This window comes from Trachypithecus francoisi, unplaced genomic scaffold (genome assembly GCF_009764315.1).
Source record: "Trachypithecus francoisi isolate TF-2019V2 unplaced genomic scaffold, Tfra_2.0 Lachesis_group10, whole genome shotgun sequence".
Taxonomy (NCBI): Eukaryota; Metazoa; Chordata; class Mammalia; order Primates; family Cercopithecidae; genus Trachypithecus; species Trachypithecus francoisi.
The window spans coordinates 55,709,588-55,733,300 of record NW_022681455.1 but is presented as its reverse complement, the minus strand read 5'-3'; the positions used below and the strand labels follow the sequence as shown (position 1 = coordinate 55,733,300).

General features: G+C 34.7%; 1 pseudogene across 1 annotated transcript; it reads left to right on the top strand.

The window, feature by feature from the left end:
- The first annotated feature begins 20,734 nt into the window (after positions 1 to 20,734).
- On the top strand, positions 20,735 to 21,377 carry LOC117087386 (annotated as a pseudogene). Its single transcript, XR_004438791.1, has one exon. The product of XR_004438791.1 is annotated as a 40S ribosomal protein S7-like (transcript).
- The last annotated feature ends 2,336 nt before the right edge of the window (positions 21,378 to 23,713 follow it).

The following is a 23,713-nucleotide window of genomic DNA, read 5'->3' as shown; positions in this document are numbered from 1 at the left end:
TTTGTGGTTCATCTTTGTTGCCGCAGGGATAGCAAAAAATGGCAGGTACATTTGCCTTCTTAAAGGAGTTTAAAGTATAGATCTGTGTTCAGAATTCTAGATGCCCTTTCAGTGGATTGGAAAATAAGAACTCCTATGTATTTCTGGGAATGTCTTGATAATAATCCCTATACAGATTATATCATAGAAGTTGAAGTCCATTGGGAAACTCACTCTAGGAACTGAATTAGTAAAAAGTACTTAAGCCAAACCTGGGTTCCTCCCTCCCAGGATTATAAGAGGACTAGCTGTGTACTGTGCCTAAGGAGCCTGGACACTCAGTCATGATTAGAGAGCTTGAGACTTTTTTTACTTTGCATGGATAGAGAGTCATTTGAATGAGCCTGAGGGCCTGGGTATTCTCAACGAAGGCAAGGTGACCCTTGTCTACCCAGTCTAAATACTTACAAATCCTTAGTGACTGCAGCAGTTCTCTAATAATGGCTTTTATTGGGATCTCCTGACATTGAGAGTGTGGAATCAAATTTAATGTGCTGCAAAATATTCTCGAGTAACCAACCTTATTAACTACAAGTGAAATGATTTAGGAGAGGTCAGAGAACAACTATTTTTCCGGGGCCTTAGTTTTGGATGAAGGGTTATGGAACTTAGCAGAAATCCTTAAGCTTTGATTAGAAATAGGAGAAAAGAGCACTTGAGGATGAGGGAAGTGTATAAGTAAAAATAGAGAGGTTAAAAGAAATATGTTGAAAGAAAAATATTTAGTTTGGTGCTACTAAAGCAGTGGTTACTGGTATTTGTTGGGCATAAGAACAATCTGGAATGTTTCCATAGATAGTATGTATATCAGGCTCCTAAACAGGATATTCTGAATTAAGTATGTCTGGAATAGGACTCTATGATGTAGATCTTGAAGAAGTTTTACAGGTGTGTCTGCATTCAAAAAGGTGAAAAACATAAGGATAGAAGGTTAAATTAGCAGAAAAGAATAATACTTCAGTCAAAATTCAGATGAAATTGGATTTTCAAGACTGTTGAACAATCTGCTCAAAAGTTAGGACTTTGAATGAAGAAAGTTTTATCTTTCTATTTTATTTTATGTATATGTATCATTTTTGTATTTTATATTGTCACTCATCTTTAACACTTAGAACCACCCCCACTTCCTTCCTTCCTTTCTTTATTTCTTAACACATATTGAATACCTATTATATATTAGACAAAAGTGTAAGGATGTGGATATAAAGATGTGATTTATGATTTCAAGAATTTTCTAGGCTCTGTAAAAATTATGCCATGGTTAGCATTGTAGAATTTATAACAACTGGTTATGTGTATGGGAAAGTTTAACCTATTTCCAACAGAAAACAATTATTTTCCCACGAAGACATGGAACACTTTTACCTCTGAAAGCAAAATTTTGCCTTTCAAAGACATCTAAAGGAGGAAAATACTAACCTAATTAAATTATAAGATCTTTGTTATGAAATTCTAAATGAACCTTCTAAATACTTTGTACCTTGGCTGGCCTTTCGAATTTAAATATTTACTATACATGATGAGTATCTTAGAAAATTTCACACTTAAAAGGCTCTTAAAGAGTAGTGGTTTAAATAGTTTTTGACAGTGACTTGTTTTACATGACTTGAAATATTCAATATGCATGTGGGTGCATGTATTATGCACTTACAGACAGAATTACACTTACAAATGGCTTTGGCTTCAGATTCAGACCTCAGAAAATGACTTAATTCCATAACCTGACATTTTCCACTGCTATAGGTTAATCTTCTATAAACTCATTTTAAAATGATATGTTATGGTTATCCCAAAACTCCTTAAAGTAGAAATATTTCAAAAGTCTGAAATGTTAATCATAAGAGAACTAAAAGAACTCATTTTTCCCCCAAAAGAAAATTTGATCTGTCACTAAAAGCCAAATAAATATTTTCTATAAAATGCTGAAATAATGTATGGAAAAATCTGTGAAACTAAAACCTCCATAAAATCTATGTTAAATGCCCATATTTATTTATATAAGGAGAGTGACTCAGTATATAGAAGATACCTCTTTTTGCGACTGGGTTTTTTTTTTTTTTTTTTAAATGAAGGGAACACTGCACGGCCTGTATTCTACTTAATTAAAAGCAATAGTGGGCCTTCCCAGATGTTAAAGGGGACTGAGCTGAATAAAGTGTTGACATCAGATGAATGGGCGAGGCCACCTGCTAGCTCCACTCTTGGCTTTGTGGATGATTTGCATTCCTGTGGCCTGTTGCTCGGCATGACCACTCTCAGCACTTCACAGCACCATGGCCTGTTTAATATCATGGATGCCTTCCAGTCATGAAGTCTCTCTTCTATATTAACATCAGCACACAATAGCAAGGGGCCCATTCCATGATTTCTTTGCTCAGAGTATGATGTTTTTACTTAATTTAGACCACATAAAAGAAAAGGAAATGCCTTTCTACAGGCTGCATTAAGATAAAATAAACTTCTCCTTGCCTAAAATCATTAACAGATCAATTGTTCTTTCATGAAGACAATGCTCCTTATTTTAATTGGCAAATAGTATAAATTAGATAAAAAATATAACTTGACCTTAGTGTGCATAGAATGTTTCAATTTTGTTTCTTTGTCAATTTAAGATAAGTCACCCAAATGTGTTTAGACTAGACTGCAAAGGATGGGAATGGTAATAGTCTATAAACCTAAGAAATTCCATGTTTCATAGAGGAGAAATCAATTCTGTAGGCTGCAACAGAAGCGAAAGGGATAAATCATAACATTACAATCTAGAGTATATTAAGAACAAAAGGAGAAAGAGAAAGGTATTATGGGAGGAACTTGCAAACAATTGATTTTAAATTATTTTTCCACCCTATTTAATGTTCAATTATTTTAATTTTGGTAAAGTATACAAACATAAAATGTAGATAAAATGTACCATTTTAACCACTTTTACATGTACAGAAAGTCATTTTGTACAAAGTGGTCAATTCATCAGAAGGACATAACAATCCTAAAGTTTATGTTCCTAATAGCAGAGTTTCAGAATACATAAAGCAAGAACTAGTAGAAGTACAATGAGTAAGAGACAAATTTATAATTGCAGCTGGAGATTTTAATATCCCTCACTCAATAATTGATAGAAACAATAGGCAGAAAATCAGCACGGACACAGAAAACTGAGTAATATTAACAAACAACTTGACTTAATTAACATTTCTAGAACATTTTATCTAATAGCATAATCCATATTATTTTATATGAGCATGAAATAGTTACTAAGATAAATCATGAGATAGATTTGGTGTGTGAAACAACTCTCAATGAATACAAAATCATTAAGGGAATACACAATGTATTCTCTAACCATGGTGGAACTAAATTAGCAATAAATAGCAGACATTCATCTATAAAATCCCCAAGTATGAGGAAATTAACAGACTCCTAAATAACTGATGTCTCAAAAAATACATAGAAGTTTTTTTTGTTTGTTTTTTTGTTTTTAAAATACGGGATCTTGTTGCTTTGCCCAGACTGGACTTGGAACTCCGGCTCAAACTATCCTCTGGGCTCAGCCTCCCAGGTATCTGGGACTATGTGTATGTGCTGCCACACTGGGGTCAGAAATTATTTTTAGCTGAAAAAAAAAAAAGCAAATAAAAACACAAAATATCAACATTTGTGGGATACTGAAAAAGCACTACAAAGAGAAAAATTGACTGCACTAAAGAGCTCAAATCAATGATTTCAGTCTCCACCTGAAGCAACAAACATGCACAAAAAATAAGAAAATAATGACCCAGTCAACATTAATGAAAGAGAAAACAAAATGAAGAGAGTAAACCAATGAAACCCAAAACTGTCTCTTTGAAGACGTTTTTAAAATATAAAAACTTTTTACCAGACTAATCTGAAAAAAGATGGAAAGTGAGAAGACACACATTACCAATATCTGGAACGCAAAGATGGCACACTAGAGATCTACAGATATTGAAACAACAGTAAAAGAACATTGTAAACAACTGTATGGTAATAGATTAGTCAAATTAAATAAAATAGACGCTTTTTTTTTTTTTTTTTTTAAAGGGAGTTTTGCTCTTGTTGCACAAGCTGGAGTGCAATGGCGTGATCTCGGCTCACCGCAACCTCTGGCTCCTGGGTTCCAGGGATTCCCCTGCCTCAGCCTCCAGAGTAGCTCCATGCCTGGGATTACAGGCATGTACCACCATGTCCAGTTAATTTTGTATTTTTAGTAGAGACAGGGTTTCTCCATGTTGGTCCTGACCTCAGGTGATCCGCCCACCTCAGCCTCCCAACGTGCTGGGATTACAGGTGTGAGCCACCATGCCCAGCCGAAATAGACACTTGTTTGAATAACACAAACTACAAAAGTGTATTCAAGAAAAAATAGCCTGAATGGTACTATGTCTATAAATTAAAATCATAGTAAAAAAATTTCTACAAGAAAACTTCAAGTTCAGATAGCTTCAGAGGTGCGTTCTAAACATTTAAGGATAAAATACTAATTCTACACAGATTTTTTGAAATTCATGGTAAATTCAATAAGACTGGTGTTGCATTAATATCAAAACCAAACAAAAACAGTTAAAGAAAGCAAAATTACAGATCACTCTTCCTCAGAATCATTGAATCTCAAATTCTGAACAAAATTTTAGTAAATTGAATAAAAAGAGATAGAAGGATAATACATTTTCAGACAAATATATTTTATACCAGGAATGATAGTTTAATATTGCAAAAAATCAATATAATTCACCATGTAAGTAAAAAAAAGAAAAACCATATGATCATCTCAATAGATTCATCAAAAGTATTTGACAAAAATCAAGCTTCCATTCCTGATTTTAAAATAAATTTTAAAATATCTCAGTGAAATAAGAAAAAAAAGGAAAACATCTTAAAAGTGGCAAAGAGGACCAACTAAAATCCAGAAAGTTAACATTATACTTAATAGTGTTAAATACTTTCCCACCAAGATCAAGAACAAGACATGCATATCAGATCTCACTACTTCTGGTCATTATACTAAAGATTGGAACTAGTACCATGCGGCAAAAAGAGATTAGAAGGAAAATTACATGTATTTAAGATAACATGTTCATCTACACAGAATTTTCACAAAATCCACCAAAAAATTACCAGAACTGTTAAGGTATTTCATCAATATTATAGCATACAAGATCAATATGCAAAAGTCAAGCACAGCTCTATCTATTACTAATGAACAAAGGGATGTTGAAATTAAAAGTAAACCATATATTGAAAATATTAGTGCAAGGGAGAAATCTGACAAAAGATGTAAAAACCTTTAAACTGAAAACTACAAAACATTACTGAGAGACATTTAAAAAATATAAATGAGGAGATAACCCTTGGGAGAGTCAATGTTGTTAATTCTTTCCAAATTGATATATTCTGAAATTTGTATGGACATACAAATGAGAAAAATAACCAAAACAACTTCAAGAATGATTTTAAAAGTTCAAGAATTCATATTTGATAATTTCAAAAAGCATAAAGTTATAGTAATCAAGACATGATACTGGCATCAAGATTTTCTATTTCAAAAAGAATTTGAAGTCAATCAAACAATTAAGAATTCAGAAACAGATCCACCTATGTATAGACGACTAATTTTTCACAATGCAAAGGAAATTCAGAGAACAATGATAGCCTTTTCAACAAATTGTGGGGGAACAACTAAATATTCATTTCAGAAAATTAATTCATTACATTATAAATGAAACACCTAAAATTTTAAAAAAGTGTATAAGACAAAAATATTTGTGACCTTGGGTTAGGCAAATATTTCTTAGATATGACACCAACAGTGTGATACATAAAAGAAAAATATTGACAAGTTGTACTTTTTAAAAATCTTAACAGCTTTTCCTTTTCTAGTGATACTGTTAGGAGAATCAAATGACTACTTCGTTAAGCTATCATTCAAGTTTGAGTGTAGAGACATATTCCAGAGAAAGTAAAAATTCATACGGTTACCATTCCCAGACAATCACTGAGAATGACCAAAGCAGTACTTTGAGGAAGGAAATTGCACCCAAAATGAAGCAATAGAAGAATACGAGAAGTAACAAGTTGTAAACATAAAAGTAACATTGACTATGTAAATTAAAAATAATTGCCTAAGTATATATAGAAAGTAAATATAAAATATTAAATAATAGCAACTGGGTTAGGATATAAAGTTACTTCTTTTTAAAGTTATATTAGTCTATTTTCATACTGCCATGAAGAAATACCCGAAACTGTGTAATTTATAAAGAAAAGGAAGTTTAATAGACTCACAGTTTCTCATGGCTGGGGAGGTCTCAAAATCATGGTGGAAGGTGAAGGAGGAGAAAAGGCTCGTCCTACATGGCAGCAGGCAAAAGAGTATATGCAGGGAAACTGCCCTTTATGAAACCATCAGATCTCGCGAGACTTATTCACTGACACAAGAACAGTACAGGGAAAACCCATTCCCATGATTCAATTACCTGCCACCAGGTCCCTCCCTCCACAGGTGGGGCTTATGGGAGCTATAATTCAAGATGAGATTTGTGTGGGGACACAGCCAAACCATATCAAAGGTATTTGGTAGCAGAAAGCACATATTAATCAATATTAGGCTTTGTTAATTTAAAAACTGATAATTTTTGGAGCAGTTACTGAAGGAATAGAAATATAATCTATGATAAATGAAAGATGAAAAGGAACTTAAAATTTTGATTCAATAAAAGACCGAAAAGAAAAACTGGAAAAAAATGTCTTAGAAATAGTTTCCATATTTATCAATTGCAAAAAATGTTAAAGTTCAAGGGTACATGTTAAAAGATACTGTCTCAAGAAAATAGTGTGTTGGGATATACATTGAAAAAATTGAATTAATTGTTGATACTAGTTGGAGTTGAGTGATAGATAAATGAAAGTTTGTTATATAATTTGCTTTATTTTTGTATGTTTTCAAAATTTCCCAAAATAAAAAATTTTAAAATTTGAGTTTTATCATTGTAATATTTTGCCATTAGCTTCTAAAGTGTGAAAACAGAAAGTAGATTGGCCTATAAAAAATCATGTTATATTCTTTCTACAGAAGACACCTCCAGAAGTCACTTTACAGATTGGTTGAAGGTAAGAGAAAGAGAAATACTAACCAAAGGAAAATGGCTGTGGCAAAATTAATCTTTGACAGATTAAAAATTTTTTTAAATGTGTAAAGCAGCAGTCCCCAAACCTTTTGGCACAAGGGGCTGGTTTTTGTGGAAGATAATTTTTCCGTGGATGAAGTCGCAGGGATGGTTTTGGGATGAAACTGTTCCACCTCAGATCATCAGGCATCAGATTCTCATTCGGGGCGTACAACCTAGATCCCGCAGGTGTGCCGTTCACAATTGGGTTCTCACTCCTATGAGAATCTAATGCAGCTGCTGATCTGACAGGAGGCGGAGCTTAGCTGGTAATGCTTGCTCACAGGCGGCTCACCTCCTGCTCTGCAGCCGGGTTCCTGTACTGGTTTGTGGCTTGCGAGTTGGGGACCCAAGGTTTAAAGTCAACGACTACTTAATGATTAACAAGAAATTCAATAGAAAAAGAAATTTTATTAACAAGAAATTACTTTAAATATCTATTAATAAGTTACTTTTTGTTTGCAATGTCTTTCCTTAAAAGAAAATAAAATGATCGAAGAGATGAAAAAAGGCTTGGTCTGCAGTTTGTGATGGAAACAACATAACAGTAACAGGTAATTTGATCATTTCCTCCATCTTCATGGCAATTTGAATATTTACTGAACACATAAAGCATGAGCCCATAGTGCAGAAATTTAGAATATGGGGAGAGGTAAATTAAAAACAGACTTAAAGATAACAGTCCAGCTGGGCGAGGTGGCTCACTGCTGTAATCCAGCACGTGGGGAGGCTGAGGTGGGCGGATCACGAGGTCAGGAGTTGGAGACCAGCCTGGCCAACATGATGAAACGCCATCTCTACTAAAAATACAGAAAAAAAAAAAAAAAAAAAAATTAGCTGAGCGTGGCATGCACCTGTAACCCCAGCTACTCCTGAGGCAGAGGTAGGAGAATCGCTTAAATCCAGGAAGGGGAGGTTGCAGTCAGCCAAGATCGCGACACTGCACTCCAGCCTGGGTGGCAGATAAAGACTCAGTCTCAAAACGAAAACGAAAACGAAAACAAAAACAAAACAAAACAAAAAACAAAAATAAAACCCAGAAAACTAAGTCTATACAGATGATAGGTTTTCTTAGGTATTGGGAGGATACAGACCTTATTTTAGTAGGGGCACACAAGAATTGGGGGTTCAAAAGGGAGGGTGCAGAGTGCCAGTTTGCTAATGTTTGCCGTTTCTGTTATTTGAGGAGACTCTAGTGGGGTGAGAAGCAATTTGATGAACTGATGGTGAAAAGTTGGGTAGCAAGACAAACCTGGCTTGCATTCTAAATGTGCTGCACAGTAGCTCTGTGACCTTAGACATGCTACTTAACCCCACTGACCTATAGTATCCTCTTACGTAAAATGGGGATGATGTATCTGCTTTATAGAGTTATTGTGGAAACTAAATGCTCTCACACATCCACATACAGAAGGTGTTTAGCAGAGTCTGACAGTAAAGCTGCAATATTGTACTAGACAAAAAGTAGCTAAGGTAGAGATGTGAACATTTACCCAAGAACTGATAAACTGTAAAATAAAGTTTTGTTCTTGTTCTCGTTGATTATTTGAAATCATGTTTAGGCAATTATTCTTATCCTGAGCTCTTCGTGGTAGTTTAAAGGTTTTAAAATCTGAATTTTAAACATAAATGATTAAACACATTATGACATAACAATGCAGTGGAATAATTTGTAACTTCTCTAAACCCCACTTTATATAAAAGATAATGGGAATAATATCTACCCCTCAAAGTTGTTATGAGGATTATATGAGGTTATATAAGAATAGTGTTTAGCTCAATGCCTGGGACAAAGCAAGCCTCCATTCTGTAAATTCATGTATATGTGCATAGAAATATATTTGGAAGTATATAAAATTGTGCAGATTATATTTGATTTTTATGAACAGTTTTATACATTTTTTAATACTCTTCTTTTATTGCTATTTTTTTTTTTTTTTTTTTTTTTTTTTTTTTTTTTTTTTTTTTTTTTTTTTTTGAGACGGAGTCTCGCTCTGTCACCCAGGTTGGAGTACAGTGGCCGGATCTCAGCTCACTGCAAGCTCCGCCTCCCGGGTTTCCGCCATTCTCCTGCCTCAGCCTCCCGAGTAGCTGGACTACAGGCGCCGCCACCTCGCCCGGCTAGATTTTTGTAGATTTTTTTAGTAGAGATGGGTTTCACCGTGTTAGCCAGGATGGTCTCGATCTCCTGACCTCGTGATCCGCCCGTCTCGGCCTCCCAAAGTGCTGGGATTACAGGCTTGAGCCACCGCGCCCGGCCTATTTGCTATTTTTCTTATGTGTGTGATAGGATCATAATTTTTATTTTATTTTACATTTTTGTAATTCCAAGAACAGTAACTGAATGGAGCCATCAAACCAAATAATATAATTTAAACATTTCTTATTTGGAAGGATTGTCCTATTCAAACCCTCCTTCTTCTGTCTTCCACAGTTTTTTTCATCCCATTGTATCTCTTCTAATAATATGTTAACATTTTAAAAAGTTAAAAATTTTCATTTGATTTTATTTCCATTACGTTCATCTTCTATGATTTCTTTCATGGAACACACATACTGGTTTAGAAACTAACCTAATATGACTAATATAGATAGGGAAAGGCAATAATATTTGAAAGAAAATAAAATAGAAAAACATCAAACAAGTATAAAACCCTTCAAAACCAACAAAAATATTAAACAAAAGGTCAAATGAAGATTGTTGATTTCTATGAAAAGCCTACAAATGTGGGGTCCCATGATAAGACATCTAAAAATATTGGAATTGGATTGGTGTGGGCTTCAGTATGAGGTGATGAAATACAGATTCAAGTGGACAAAAAGGGGAAGATTGTGGATATGAAGTTTAAAGCATCTGGCTGCAGTTCTACAGTTGCCTCCAGCCCATTAGCCACTGACTGGGTGAAAAAGAATATGATAGAGGAAGCCTATACCATCAAAAACACAGACATCACCAAGGAGCCCTGCTTTCCTCCTGTGAAACTGCCTGCTGCCTGCTGGCTGAAGATGCAACCAAGGCCACCTGGCTGGTTACAAACTAAAATAAGGGCCCAGGAAAGGAGAGGTGGAGAAGAAATGTACCCTCAGAGAAGCCTTAAGCAGGCCACACCAGCTGTTTGCCCACCTGCTGTATAATCACGTTAGGTGTTCAGAAACTGCTCACACTGCACAAAACAGCCGTGAGATACACACAATATTTGCTCTTCACATTGTGACTCTAAGGCAAGCAAAATATACAGTTTAATTGTTCTGAAACCTGTGGTTTCTTTTAACCCACTTGTATTGCCTTAACTCAGTTAATGTATATTTTGAACTGTGTGTATGGTCTCAGAACTGAAATTGATCATGAATTCTCAAATTTTAATATTCTGTGAAGTACACTAATATCTAATTTTACCTGAATTGATTTGGGGAGAAATTACCAGTGGAATACCTTCATCTGATTATTTGGTAGGATCAATTGTTGTATGTAAAACAGACCTGCATATGTGTATATATGTATATGTGTGTGTGTGTGTGTGTATCTGCGTACATATATTATAATAAACGAATGAAAGACTTCCCCCCAAAATCAAAAGATTATAAAACTTCTCAAAGATGCTTCAAAGTAACTAGCTTGTTGTGGCAACGGGAAGTGGGGGAGTGACTATTTTGATTCATTTCTTACCAAATAATCATTTTTACCAAAAGCTCTTTTAGTTTTTTCTGAATTTCTTTCAACCCAATGGTATGTCCTTATTTTGTAGTTGGAGAAAATAAGACAATACTTAAGGGACTTGTGTCACAGAGTAAATTAGAACTCACGCTTAATTCTAAATCTTGAACATTGTGCTAGTAAATGTGTTGTTTTCTAAAGAGATAGAAATCATTGAAGGTTTTATTGGACAGGAGAGTAATATCAGAAGTATGATATTTAGGCAAAATTACTTTTGGCAGTGTGGTAAATGGACTGAAAGGGACAGAGTTAATTGAGCTGAAAACCAGTATTGACGAGTAAAGAGAGCAAAGACTCATTCTGTGGTTTACTTTATGTGTGAGGCCTTAGTCTCAGGTTTGGTTTAAGGTGACAGGACTTTTCCTCTGGAAAAGTCGTTTTCATACCCAAGGGCTTTCTCAGAGTTATTAAGAAGGTTCCCCGCATCATTACACACAGGCAGTGTCGGAGGAAAGATATTCTCTTTCTCATTTATCTGTTTCACATATTCACATATTGAATATAGAGAGGCATGAGGGGTTTCATGTGAAAAACAAGACATCTGTTGTTAAAACCCATTTTTTAAAAATCATATGTTTATAGAGCTCCAGTGTGTAGATAGATAACTTTAAATTCTATAACTTCATCATCTTTGTTTGAGAATTCTATTATGAAACAATCTGTTATAGCACAAACTGTTATGGCACAGTTTCTTTATAGCATAAGTCACATTGATAATATTGTCTGCTTACAATGGGGATCTTATTATTTGAGAATTATAAACACAATTAGAGAAAATATTTAATCTCTTCATAACAATCCATTGTGGGACAGGAAGAAAGCTGTTATGAAGACCTTCAGTTTAGCTAATATGGATTGCCTGGAGCAGTGCTAGTCAGAGTGTGGTCCCTGGATCTGCAGCATCTCCTAGCAGCCCAAACCTTCTAAATCAGAGCTTGCATGTTAACACCATGCCCACATAATCGCATGCCCATTACAATATGATAATTTACTGCTCTAGAGTACACCATGGACATGACTCCAGTGAGTCTGATTCATAGACAATCACTAAGTTAATGTTTAACAGGAGTAAGTATACTCAACAAAACACCAATAATATTTAATAATGCTTATATGTTGGGCATCTGTCTGTGACCTTTTGTTTCTCCTTACTCCTCCACCTCCCACTTCCATCTGTTTTCTAACTGGTTAAAAAAGATAATTCTGTTAAAATTCTGTTACAACCTTGTTTCTTTCCTTGGACTATGCCTAATGATAGCATCTAACTGGAAAGTCAATGGGATTATTGGTTTTCTGAATGATATAAAACTAGCTTTTCTGTTTGTTTGTTTTTGTTTTTAACTAACTGAGCTAATGCAGTGACATCACATGGAAAAACAGTGCCCTTCTCTTGATGGTTCCTCTTTTATCTTGCTCAATATCAGTGAGCTTATCAGATTTCATAGGCACTGTACTTGACAGCTTAGATGCAATTTTACTATTACATCACTTCCAGTCATTACACGTAGGTTGGCCCCCTTAAGACCATAAACCAGGCTTATTAGTAGCTTATTGTTTATTCGTTCCCTGTATTTCATTTTATTTCTTGATTATGTTGTGTTTAAATAATGTTCATGGAAACTAAAGTTTGTGCTAATGATCTTTCCCTGGTAGTAAATTAGTAAATTAAAATTAGTAATTTACTAATTTTACTAATTTTATTAGTAAAATAGTAATTTATTAGTAAAATTAGTAAATTAATCCTTAGCAAATTAAAAAATCTGTGTAGCTGTATCTCTGCTAAAGGATTTGGAGGAGAAAGGCAAAGATAGCCCTGAATGATCTTTCCAGATATTGGAAGTGCTGAATATTTATATTCCTACTTAATATGACCTCACCCATAGCTCTGGTTCTCAAAATGACAGCCATAAGAGCCAACACCTTGATCTAGAGTGGTTAATAATAATTCATAAATGGTAGCCTCCTGACTATTAACAATCTTATAGTTGATTTCAGCATAGCATTATGAGAAGAGTCTGGAGGCTAGAGTATGTCCATGAATCTAGTTTGTACAATGACACAGTCTCACTGAGTGCCTGGGGTTGAGTAATCAACATCAACCTCATGCATTATTGTCAGACACTAATAGTAAGTTCTTACACATTACATATAGACATTGAGGCAGCCAAGATGCATAAAATACAATGTCTTCCACAGTTACTTTATTGGATAAATGTGAAAATTAGGTGAAATAAATATGAATGGCTTTTGAAGCAAATGTTACTGTGATATTATCACTATTTATAGGTTGTGTTTTATTTCACACTTACTCTCAATGAACTGTAAAATTGAGCTGTAAGTAGACTGAATTAAGGTTTTTGGCAAAATAAGTTCCTCCCTGTGTAGTCATTTGATAACAGGTGTCACCCTAATGTAAGAATTATAGTGTTCTCTGACAAATTAAAGACACACACACTGTAATTGAAGAATTACTTTAGTGGAATCCCCAAACCAAGGAATCTTAAAAAAAATTTTACTGTCCTAAAATAGTGACCCATATGTATAAATCAGTTTTTAATATCATAAGAAAAACAAACTTGGATATTAAAAGTGTGAATTTTAACAGAGTAAATTTCTCCTCACAATTTCTCTCAGGCTTTAAAGATTATTATTGTAGGAAATATTTTGTGTATGTGTTAGGGGGTTGTTTTGTTTTGAGAAAGGGTCTCGCTCTGTCACCCAGGCTCACTGCAGCCTTGAACTCCTGGGCTCAAGCAATCTTCCCACCTCAGCTTCCCAAGTAGTGGGACCACAGTTACACAGCATCATGACTGGATAATTTTTAATTGTTTTGTATAGTTGGAGTCTCACCATATTGCCCAAGCTGGTCTCAAATTCCTGAGTTCAAGTGATCCTCCCGCCTTGGCCTCCCAAAGTGCTAGGATTACAGGGGTGAGCCACTGTGCCCAGCCGGAAGTATTTTGTAAAGTCATATTTTTAAACTTTCCTGTTATCTGGGCTTGAAAAAGCCTAGAAATAACAATTATGTGACATTTGCTAACACTCAGAGCATATCTACCACAATACCACCCCTTTCCACAAGTATAACTATGTGCTAGCTGTTGTTGCGTCCAAGTATATGAAGTAATAAATAGGCCCCAAGTGCCAAGCAAATGCAAAAGCAAGTAAAGCATTTTTCCCTGCATGTGGGACCCATCTCTTATGAACTTAACTTTGGTCAAGAGAGACAGTTTGAACTGTTTCTACACTGCGTTTATTAAGACACTCTTTTTATTCTTAAAACCAAGCTGTTACTTTGGTTCTTTTATGGAAACTGTGGACAATCAAAACATTTGCAAACTGAAGAGTTTTAGTGCAGTGTTTGTTTCAAGCATGCTTGAAAGAAAGTGTATGAAGACTATTACAACTTTGGAGATTTCAGATACTGTAAATAATATGCTCAGCATTAGATGCCATGCTGTCCCTCCACTGACATTATTAAGTGTAGGCAAATGTGTAATAAGTGGGAGGAATGCTTGGTAAAGGGCCATGGAGAAGTGGTGAGGAAAAGGGAAAAATTTAGGCCATACTGTTGCTATCATTACTTCCTCAGTGCAAGGCCATTTAATGAGCTTAGCATCCACAGTTTTTTGTTTTTGTTTTTGTTTTTGTTTTTGTTTTTATATAAGGCAATATAGTGTTAAAATTTTGGAAGACATTGGTCTGAATATTGACCTATTTTGGTATGCCATTTCTCATAAGACGGTAGAGGGAGGAAGATAAATGAAGGAAAATTTGCTATACCTGTCTCTAGTGTCAGCAGTTTATAGTAGCTAAGACATACAGCCCCTTGTTTTTTTGTTTATCTTTGCTTGTTTTTATGTTGTCCGTTGAGCATAACAGTGTCTGTTCTGTGATGTGCAGGATTCTACTTTAATGGTTATTAGAAGTTTGAAAATGAGTGGTGTTTGGTATTAACCAGCTGTGGCCTTGAGTGATGAAATTCTAAAAATATGTAGTGTGCTTTCTCAAAAAGCATATGCCTTAACTATTTGGAAATAATCAAACACATAAGGCCAATCTTCAGGCAAAATTGGCTGTAGGTGGCCAGATAAGCATCCAATTCTTGATTCCAAGCATTGCAGCTCAGAGCTTTGATATGCAAATGGGAAATGATTGTATTACCAACAATTCTTAAATGAGTAATAAAAAACATTCCTATTTTATTTTGTGTTAAAATATAATAAGAATTAGCACACACACAAACACAAAGAATGATGTAATTAAAGTTACAGTATTAAAATGAGCAATAACATAAAACATTCCCATTTCATTTTGCATTCAGATGGAATAAAAATAAGCACACATCCACAGTGATGTAATTAAGGTCACATGGATTGAAGGAATTTTAAGGTTTTCAAAGAGTAGCGCATGACAGAAGAGAGAGGCAGTGATCATCACCATAAATGTTTCCTGCCTAAATTCATTTATTACTTGTTATTTCACATTGTTGCTCTCTCAAATGCCTTAGGAACCTGAAACCTAGAATTCCAAGAATCACAGTAAGATATCTAGGCATTACATCCTTTAGAAAAGAATCAATCATTGACATTTCAGTCAGTTTGAATAAGGCCACTGACACCTGAGAAGACATAATTTATTCCAAAAATGGAAAACTTTTTATTATTACTGGCAGTGTTAATACCAGTATACTCAGAAAGGATAAGAATAAATTGGATAAAAATGTGTGTGTTCTCTAGTACTTTTTCTTTTGCCTGTATACAAAGATAAAATTTACTATTGAAACTTCTGGTGAATAGGATTTTCAGCACACCCTGTACAACTTCCAGTGATTGCATTCTACCTTATGCCCATGTTTACATGAAATTTTTGATTTAATTCCTTTGATTAAAAATATTTATTTAGAACATTATTGGATGATGCAACAAAATACTTCTTAGGCACAAGTAAATGTTTTTGTTTTCTTCTTCCAGCGTGTATCAGTGTGACTGGATTTTTGTCTTTTATGAAATTGTTTAAATAATATTTTCAAACATTAAACTCATGGATTTCTTCATTTCTTTCCACTTCCAAAAGAATATGGGATCATTATGCCAACTCAGCAGATGTCTAATTTAAATTTCTCTTGCCTTAATTGAAGCCTGTCTCCTCTTCCTCTTGGTTTGCTGGAAAAAGAGAACAGCTGTTGGATATCATGCTCTTACAATAAGTCTCTCTTTAACATTTTGTTTTTCAGTTCCTCTAAAAGCCCCAAGCCCTGAATTTTTCCTCACAGGTCCTATTACCCTTGCTAACTTTGTTGGATGCAATCCTATAGTAACATTATCATTGCCCCACATATGTGGAGCCCCAAATCAGGAAGAGTAGTCTCATAAAGACAGAAATTACAGCAAAAGTATGGTTATCTAGCTCATTTGCATAACCTTGTAGGTAGTTATGATAATAACATGGAGTAAAGGTAAATTTGCAGATTCCTTGTGATCTTTTAATTGCTTTTCACAATTTAGTACTTTTGCGTTGCGTATTTTAAAATTAGTTATTCTCATTACCAATGACCTAAATTAAGCTTAACATTTTTCAGATTTTTTTTTTTCTTCAAGAGACAGATTCTTGCTTTATTGCCCAGGCTGCAGTGCAATGGCTATTCACAGGCATGATCAAATCACCAATAACCTCCAACACCACGCTCAGCAAAACATTTATTCTACTTTAAATTAGGTATCACTTTTGTAAATAAAGGCCAGCTTTATTTTTCCTTTATATGGCAGCTTACTTTTCCTTTATATAACTTGACATCATATTCTATTGATTCCCTGAAGTCCTGTGGGAGTCAGGAATATAAAAAGATAATGGCACCTAGAGAATAATTTGATAATGGTAACATGTATCAACATCATTTTCAACTGGAAACATTACGACACACTAGTTCTTTGGAAGCAATCCCATTTGTCCTTCTTCACTCTCAGCCTACCAATTATCAGTCTTAGTCAATTTGTATTCATTGATATCAACACTTTTTTATAGTACAATAGTTAAGATAATAAGTTTTAGTTTTACTTCTGGCATTTTTTTATCTCTCTGATGTCTTTGAAAGTTCTGAATGTTCTTAAACCTAAGTCTCTCAATCTATAAAATGGTAAACAACAAAATTGACCGTAATATTAGGGTCAAAACAAAATGGACCATTTAACATCATATTAAATGTGATAATATATTTGAAATACTTTGTAAAGTATTTGACACACAATGAGCAGGCAAAGTATTAATATTAGTGTTGCAATTATATTATTTTTGTTATTATCATCATCCCTTAAGGGGAATCACTACCAAAATAGTTTGCTGTTATGCATTATTTGTATCTAATTTGTAGCAAATTATTAATCTTAGTAATATTTTAACGTGACTGCTTTTTAATCCCATCTTGTTTTTATTTGCTTACTTAATTCTGTTAATGGGTGTTTGCTATTTTCTCCAAAGCATGTTTGTTTGCCCTCGTGTAGGTTTAAAACATTATCTCCAGCTTGTTTTTACATTTTATTTTATGTCACGTTGCATCATTTACCTTTATGTAAATAGTTTGGGTCTTTATTTCATATTTTTTGTAATATTGATAATCGTTGGACACAGGGAGAGCATGGTCACCATATAAAATACATAGTACAGGCTCAGTAATGCTTGCAAACTGAGGCTGATAAGTGCACATGGCTTTTTATGCTGTGCTTACTTTGCTTCTAGACAATACCAATAGGCTAGGTATAGCTGGATTCTCCACTAAGAGAGGAGCCAGTTTCCTGACTCCTTGCATATTTACACAGGAGCTATGAGGAGGCACACCTAACCTACAGAGTTGGAAATCTCTGAGCTTTAAAATTAGGTTTAAAGTCTTGCTGCTATGAGAAATGTTTTATATTTGGACACAGATTCCATAGGAAGTTTGTGTAGGTATCACCAGCTGAAGGTCTCTGCTAAGGCACCTCTTTTTATTTCTCCTTAGAAAGAGCTGTAAGGAGCATCCAGTATATACACTGAGTTGTTAATAATGATTGTCAAATGGGAAAATGAGAAATCTTCGTCCTGACATACTTAGGAAAAATTTTCAATATTAGTGTGCCTAAAGGCTCTCCTTGCGAACGCGTAACATGCACTTAACTTGTGATCAGTTTTTATAGCTAAATCAACCATTTTACTTTACATATGCAGAAGTCTAATTACTAATAATACACAATGGAAAACTCAAGTAGAATATAGTCTCTTATCAAGAGTTGACTCTATATATTATTATAGTATTTTGCAATTACATATAATAGTAATTTTAGTGTGTGGTATATGCATGTTTGAATAGTACTTCTTATGTTCAAGGCTAATGTTCAGTAACAAGCCAATTAGGTGAAAGTGATTTGCAAAGTATTCCAATTTGCCTTTGTTGCTCTTTCTGTGTTATTACATACCCTCGAACTAGAAACAAACATGATTCTTCCTGTCTTCAAGGAAAGAGAATGCTGTTCAATTTGATTATATTATATTTGATTATTATAAAGGAAAATAGTATAGGTTAGGAAAGCAGATTAGATATAAATGGTGAAGGATGTGATGCCATAAAAAGGGATTAAAAGTTTACTCTTTAAGAGGATTTGAGCTTAACAAGTAAATTTTCATTTTATAAAACTTAAATTCACAAAATTAATTTATATTTATTCTAGAAAATATAGATGACAGATAAAAGTTTGCAGACAAAATTTTAAGCAGTCATTAATTTTAAAGGGTAATAGAGATTAGTTTATTTCTTTTTGCTGTCTTTTCTGTAAATGCATTTTTAAACATAATTGAATCTATGCAGATTTAAAAATTAAGATCAGTTATTGATATTTGAAAAAATAATGCATTCTCAAGAATTAAAATTTAAAAGGTACAAAAGGATAGACACTGAAAATCTTCCTCTGTCCCCTGGTTCCCTGTTCCTCTTCCCAGAGGTAATCAGTATTATCAGTTTATGCACCCTTCCGGGCTAATCAGGAGCATATGAACACACAAACACATATCCACTAAAAACACATACCATACCCTCTAGGCTAGCATATTCTTCACTTTCTTTTGTATTATATCTTTTTCAACCAACAATGTATCTAAAAATTATATTAGTTATGTAATATTCATAATATATTTCATTACACTATGTTTTGTAATTATTTAAGCAATATCCTAATAATGGACTGTATCAACCAGAAGAAGAAGATATGGCTGCCATCAAAAAAAAAAAAAAAAAATCCTCAAGTTTCAGCAGATTATACAATAAAAGTTTAATTTTCATCCATGCTGCATGTCCACTGTTGGTTTCCTAGGTACCTAACCACATAGTTCTTTCTCAACGGATCAAGCTGATAGAACCTCCAATATTTAAATATGAATAAACAAAAAATCTCAAGTTTAAGTTTTTATATGTCTTTGCTGGTTTTCTACCAGTTGTATCTACTACTAGGAGAGGAGTGAGGAGTGTTGAAGTCTCCAACTAAAATCTCATATTGTCTTTTCAGTTCTGTTAGTTTCGCTTCATGTAAAAACTCTTGTTAGAGGTTGTATTAGTTTTTTTTTTTTTGCAGAGTAACAAATTATCATGACCTCAATGGCCTTAAATGACTTCCATTTATTACCTCACAGTTCTGTAAGTCAGATGTCCGGGTGGTTTTTATTGGGTCCCAGAGAGCAATGGCATGTAAAGTCCTTTTCATGCTTCAAATCTCTCTGACTAATCCCACCAGTCAGAGAAAACTTTCTGCTTTAAACTCAACACAATTGAAACTTTCCTTTTACCAAGGAACATAACATATTCATAGGAGTGGTATTTCATCCTATTCACAGCTTCAGCCCATACTCAAAGGAAGGCAGATTATACAAAGGCAAAAGGTCAAGGATCGTTCTTCGAATTTCACTTATCAGAAGTGAATACACATTTGAAATGGATCCTTTTATCATTGTGTAATTTTCCTTTTTATTCCTGGTAATTTTCTTTTCTCTAAGGCCTATATTGTCTGGTATTAATATAGCTACTATAGCTTTTTTTGATTTCCTTTACTTTTAATCTGTTCTTATCATTATATTTGAAGTGAGTTTTTGGGTAACAACACCTGGTTGGGTCATGCTTTTTATTCACCAATAATCTCTGTTGCAATGTATTTGTTTGGATTATTTACATATAATGCAATTACTGATGTTGCAATTACATACAATGCAATTATTTGTTTATTAGCAAACCATTGTATTATTTACTTTCTGTTGGTTCCTACTTTTTTTTTTTTTTTTTTTTTGAGACGGTGTCTGGCTGTGTCGCCCAGGCTGGAGTGCAGTGGCCGGATCTCAGCTCACTGCAAGCTCCGCCTCCCGGGTTTACACCATTCCCCTGCCTCAGCCTTATGGGTAGCTGGGACTACAGGCGCCCGCCACCTTGCCCGGTTAGCTTTTTGTATTTTTTAGTAGAGACGGGGTTTCACCATGTTAGCCAGGATGGTCTCGATCTCCTGACCTCGTGATCCGCCCATCTCGGCCTCCCAAAGTGCTGGGATTACAGGCTTGAGCCACTGCGCCCGGCGGTTCCTACTTTTTTATGTTTCCCCTTTTCTGCCTTCTTTTGCCTTATTCCATTTTAATTTATCTATTGTAATTTTCACAATGTACCTTTTTACAATGTTTTGTAGTGGTTGCCCTAGGGATTATAAATACATATTAAACTATTAACGGTCTATTAAGAATTTGTATTTTAGCTCTTCCTAAGCTGGCGCTCGGCAAGTTCTCCCAGGAGAAGGCCATGTTCAGTTAGAAAGCCAAGATTGTGAAGCCCAATGGCGAGAAGCCGGACGAGTTCGAGTCCGGCATCTCCCAGGCTCTTCTGGAGCTGGAGATGAACTTGGAACTCAAGGCTCAGCTCAGGGAGCTGAATATTACGGCAGCTAAGGAAATTGAAGTTGGTGGTGGTCAGAAAGCTATCATTATCTTTGTTCCTGTTCCTCAACTGAAATCTTTCCAGAAAATCCAAGTCCGGCTAGTACGCGAATTGGAGAAAAAGTTCAGTGGGAAGCATGTTGTCTTTATCGCTCAGAGGAGAATTCTGCCTAAGCCAACTCGAAAAAGCCGTACAAAAAAATAAACAAAAGCGTCCTAGGAGCCGTACTCTGACAGCTGTGCACGATGTCATCCTTGAGGACTTGGTCTTCCGAAGCGAAATTGTGGGCAAGAGAATCTGCGTGAAACTAGATGGCAGCTAGCTCATAAAGGTCCATTTGGACAAAGCACAGCAGAACAATGTGGAACACAAGGTTGAAACTTCTTCTGGTGTCTATAAGAAGCTCACGGGCAAGGATGTTAATTTTGAATTCCCAGAGTTTCAATTGTAAACAAAAGTGACTAAATAAAATATATATTCACAGTAAAAAAAAAAAAAAAAAAAAAAAGAATTTGTATTTTACCACTTCAGTAGGAATATGGAAACATAACTATATAAATTCCTTTACATTCCCCCTTTACATCTACATATATTGAAAATCCTAACAATGTTATGTTCTTTGTTTTCAAGCATGGAATATACTTAATAGACCTCAAATGCAATAAAAATGTAACATAACTCAGATGTTGACCATTTTGTTGTTATTTGTTTATTCATGGTATTTTCTTCTGGTATAATTTCGTTCTGTCTGAAGTACTTTTTTAACAATTTTTTATTAAATAGCAGGCCTGCTGGCATTGAATTATTTTAGTTTTCCTTCATCTGAGAATATCTTTATTTCTCTTTCATTATGGAAGGATATTTTTGTTGGAGATAGAATTCTGGAATGACGGTTCTCTTTCCACACTGAAGAAAAATATGTTGTGACACCTGTCTGATCTCCATGGCTTATAATAAGAAATCCATAGTCATTCTCATATTTCTGCTCCTGTAGGTAATGTGTCTTTTTTAGTGAGTGACCATTTTCAAGAATTTTTCTTTGTATATAGTGTTCAGTATTGTCATTATGATGAATCTGAATATGAATTTCTTAGGATTGATTCTATTTGTAATTTACTTAACTTCCTAAATCTATGGTCTTATGTTTTCCACCAAATTTAGAACGTTTTTAGCTGTTACTTTTTCACATTTTTAAACCTCTAGATTCTGATCTCTCCTGGGACTTCAACAACATCATTGTTAAATATTTACTGTTGCTCCACATTTCCATGAAGCTCTGTTCATTTTTTAAAAATATTTTTTCTACCTTTTAAGATTAGACAATGTCTATTGATCTACCTTCAAGTTTTTTGGCTCTTTCCTCTGTCATTTTCATTCTGCTTTTTAATCTATCCAGTGAGCTTTTAATCTGGGTTACTGAATTTTTCAGCTCAGAAACTTCCATTTGATTCTTCTTTGTCTCTTTTATTTATTTGTGGATACTTCGTATCTTAGTATTTGTTTCAAGACTTTGTGATGGCTTTTTTGAACATTCTTGTAAAAGGTATTTTAAAGCCTTTTGCATCTGTGTTGGTGTCTTTGCTGTCTATTGATTGTATTTTACCATGTCATTTTAGATTATTTTTTCTTCATAATCCAAGTAATTTTGGATTATATACTGGGCATTTTGAATATTGTGGGACTGACTCTTGTTTAAATCTCATAGAGAAAGTTGATGTTTTTTGGTTCAGTAGGCAATTGAGTGGTTTGGCTCAGACTACATGTATCAACCCATCTTTTGTAAGCTATTTCCAAAGTCAGTTTAATTTCCAAAGTTGTTGCAATGTTATTCAAATTTGTTTTATGTGTACATCATTCACTGTTCCATGTGGGACCTGAAAGGAAATTGATCCATTAACTCAGTTGGCAAACCTTTTGTATACTACTAATGATAGATCCAGGCATGCTCAGGTTGACAGTGACTCCAGGAGTTAATGAAACATTTCACTTTTTTTTTTTTTCCTTCCTTCTCTACTGTTTTCTTGGAACTTTCTGGTTTCCACAGGCTCTAGTTTTTGGTTCTTTGGGCAGAAATTGTCCACTTCTATTATTGTGCCAAGTCTGAGGCCATGTGGTAGGAGGACAAGGAGAAGAGGAAAAAAGCAATGGATTTGTCCTCACCCTTTTGAAGACACAGCTCTACCAAATGGAAAGGAAGGTTTCCCTCCCTGGAGTTGTATACCCTACTGATTCCTGTTGCTGGCCACTACTGCTACTGCTGCTGTGGTACCAATGAATTGCCTGGGGGATAAGTCATGAGCGAATACAGGAAAAATGAAAGAAAAATAACCACTTGGCTGATTTCCTCTACTTTCTCTGAGATCTGGCAGTTTCCTTCCCTGTTCCCTGAGCCAGGCTTCTCTTAAAGCTCACTCTTTACCACAATGTTCACTTTTGGGTTTTTGGCTGCCTTGAGTTCAGGTCAAGGATACTAAAGGGAAAAAAATGTAAACTCACACAGGCTTAGTGATGATTAGAATTTTGGTATCTTTTCTTTATCCACATATTGCTATTTTCTTTTCAGACTCCTAATAGCCCAGTACATTCAATCTGCCTAGGTTTTATAGTTACGTAAAGTGAGAAAGACGGGATGGGATGGGATGTGTTTACTTTATTTTACCCAGAACCAGAGCCCCTAACTTAGAATTCTTAAACATAAGCAACAGAAGCTGACTCTGGTTGCTAAAGAAGAAAAGCTTTTAAAAGGTTATTGGGTAATTTCCAGAAGTTTTGAGAGTGTTAAGAACTAGCCAGAAAGCTATATTTTAGGGATAATTCTGTTAACCCTGTCACAGATCCTGCTGG